This window comes from Helianthus annuus, chromosome 7 (genome assembly GCF_002127325.2).
Source record: "Helianthus annuus cultivar XRQ/B chromosome 7, HanXRQr2.0-SUNRISE, whole genome shotgun sequence".
NCBI classification, from domain to species: domain Eukaryota; kingdom Viridiplantae; phylum Streptophyta; class Magnoliopsida; order Asterales; family Asteraceae; genus Helianthus; species Helianthus annuus.
The window spans coordinates 127,575,484-127,578,332 of record NC_035439.2 but is presented as its reverse complement, the minus strand read 5'-3'; the positions used below and the strand labels follow the sequence as shown (position 1 = coordinate 127,578,332).

Below are 2,849 nucleotides of genomic sequence, written 5' to 3'. Positions count from 1 at the left end.
CCTTCGTCAACGACACCTCCTCCTCGCTCGTCCAAGGTTGTCGGCCGATTGGAGCGATTTCTTGAACCTCAACATTTTGTTCTTCTTCCTCTTCCTCTTCCTCCGCTTCTTCTTCCTCTTCCTCTTCCTCGTCCTCAACATTTGGCAACGGTATAAATTCAAAAGTTCAACGCGTGGTGGGTTTAGCGGTGGCGGTGTTCCGTTCCTTTTTCACGCGTGATGAAGGGCCATCACGCTACCGCCCCGAGTGGCCTTAAGATGGTTACAATACAAGTACATTATATTAATATCTTATATTAAAAGACATAACTTGGTAGTCTAGAATATATTTTGTTTTTGTTTTGTTTTTCATTGTTTTTTAGAATCATTTCAAAGTTTCTATTAATTTATTGGTTCCCATCGATGATAAAACCCATTTGTAGATTTATGTTGGTTTTCATTGCTGATCCGGTCGTATCGGTTTTGGACGAACCGAAGTTTGAGGTTGAAGAAGAGGAAGAAATTGTAACGTTTTTTAGTAATCTTCCCACATTCGATTGGATTGTTGATAATTCACATTCCATTGGATTGTTTATAATTCCTTCACACTAGTGAAGGAAAGTGAAAATCCATGAGGGGATTGAATTACTATTTTAATTCCATTTCTACTTTTACCGATACATATATTTGCCTATGTTATCTAGGTAACAGAAGGAAAGACTACGGATAAGAATATTATGTCAAAAATGAGAAAACGTGATAATTACCAATTATTTGTTTTTATTGATAGATAAAAAAGAATAATACACAAAGATTACAAATACAAAAGTTGATAAATGTCATTACATGTTGAGACTGTGTTAACTCACAAAAATACAATTGATTAAGAAGTAATGGCAGAAGAAAAAAAAACGTTGAATTGAATACAAACATTTTGATGGTAACGCCAACTGAACTGTGCTTCAATCTTATTGTTTGAATACCTTAATGCTTTAATAATGTCTTGGTGGTGGTGGCGACTTGTAGTAGTAAGCTGGAGGAGGGGTGACTTTGATGGTGGAGGTGGTGATTTGTAGTAATATGGATGGTGTGGAAGAGATGGAGATGGCATGTGAGGAGACTTGTACACATACGGACGTGGTGTGGATGGAGATGGTGGGGGAGGAGATTTATACATATATGGAGCTGGTGGAGATGGTGATGGAGGGGGTGGAGACTTGTAAATATAAGGGGGTGGTGGAGATTTGTAAACGTATGGAGGTGGTGGGGAAGGTGATGGTGAGGGTGGAGATTTGTACACATACGGGGGTGGTGGGGAAGGCGATGGAGGTGGTGGAGACTTATACACATATGGAGGGGGTGGAGATGGTGACGGAAGAGGTGGAGACTTGTACACATACGGGGGTGGTGGAGATGGTGATGGAGGTGGTGGAGACTTATACACATATGGAGGGGGTGGAGATGGTGACGGAGGAGGTGGAGACTTGTAGACATAAGGGGGTGGTGGAGATGGTGATGGAGGAGGCGGAGACTTGTAAGCGTATGGAGGCGGTGGGGAAGGTGAGGGTGGTGGTGGAGACTTGTAAACGTATGGAGGTGGTGGGATGGTGATGGTGGGGGTGGAGATTTGTATACGTATGGAGGTGGTGGGGATGGTGATGGTGGGGGTGGGGGTGGAGATTTGTATACGTATGGAGGTGGTGGGGATGGTGATGGTGGTGGTGGAGACTTGTAAACGTATGGAGGTGGTGGGGAAGGCGACGGTGGTGGTGGAGACTTGTAGATGTATGGAGGAGGTGGGGAAGGCGACGGTTGGGGTGGAGACTTGTTGTAAGCATATGGAGGCGGTGGGGAAGGTGAGGGTGGTGATGGAGACTTGTAAACGTATAGAGGTGGTGGGGATGGCGACGGTGGTGGTGGAGACTTGTAGACGTACGGAGGAGGTGGGGAAGGCGACGGTGGGGGTGGAGACTTGTAGACGTACGGAGGAGGTGGGGAAGGCGAAGGTGGGGGTGGAGACTTATAAACGTATAGAGGAGGTGGAGACTTGTAAATATAAGATGGTGGAGGAGACTTGTGAAGATAGGGTAGATGTGACCATGTGTGTTTTACCGGTGGTGGTGGAGACTTGTAAACATATTTTGACTTTGGCAAAGTATGCTTCAGCGGTGGCAATTTCCACCCTTTAGACTGTGGAGAGTTATACCCATAAGGCTTATCGGCTACAACGATGGTGGCTAATAAAACAAAAGCGTACATAAGTTGAGGCCAATGCCTCAACACCCTAAGGCTTCCCATATTAAGATCACTTGCTTTAGAAAACAAAGACTTGTATTTGTGTGTTAAAGTGGTTTGATTACAACCTTTATATAGCAATCGCCTACATTATTTTAACACATAATACAGGTTGTAACAATATTATTTAAATTAGCAAGGTCTTCATGGTTGACTCTATATGATCATTAAACTAAAAGGATGTCTCTTTGAGGAAGTCAGAGAGGGTAGTTGATGAGTGCCAGTAGGATGTTTTCAACGCGTTCGGGAAATATGTTTTTGTTATGGTGTCGGAGAATTTAAAAAGTTTAAAATTAATTTAAGATTGTAGTGTTTGCGCAAAAAAAACTTTTAAGTAGCAAATGGAACCCTAATGTTAAAGGATTAGTGTCTATTTGTGACAGAAGAAATAGACTTTTTAGTGTCTATTTCATTTATTCTATATTAAGTAGGGATGAGTGTTTAGTACCAAGTATCGGTACCGAATTATTTTCGATACCAAATCGGTATCAACTATTTGACATTTTTAATACCGGTACTTTCAGTACGATACTAGTATTTACCGAATTTTGCCTTTAACTACCGATCTCGTACCG

General features: G+C 42.4%; 1 pseudogene; it reads right to left on the bottom strand.

Annotated features, from left to right (window-relative positions):
• Nucleotides 1-739: 739 nt before the first annotated feature.
• On the bottom strand, nt 740-2,309 carry LOC110885764 (annotated as a pseudogene).
• Nucleotides 2,310-2,849: the final 540 nt, after the last annotated feature.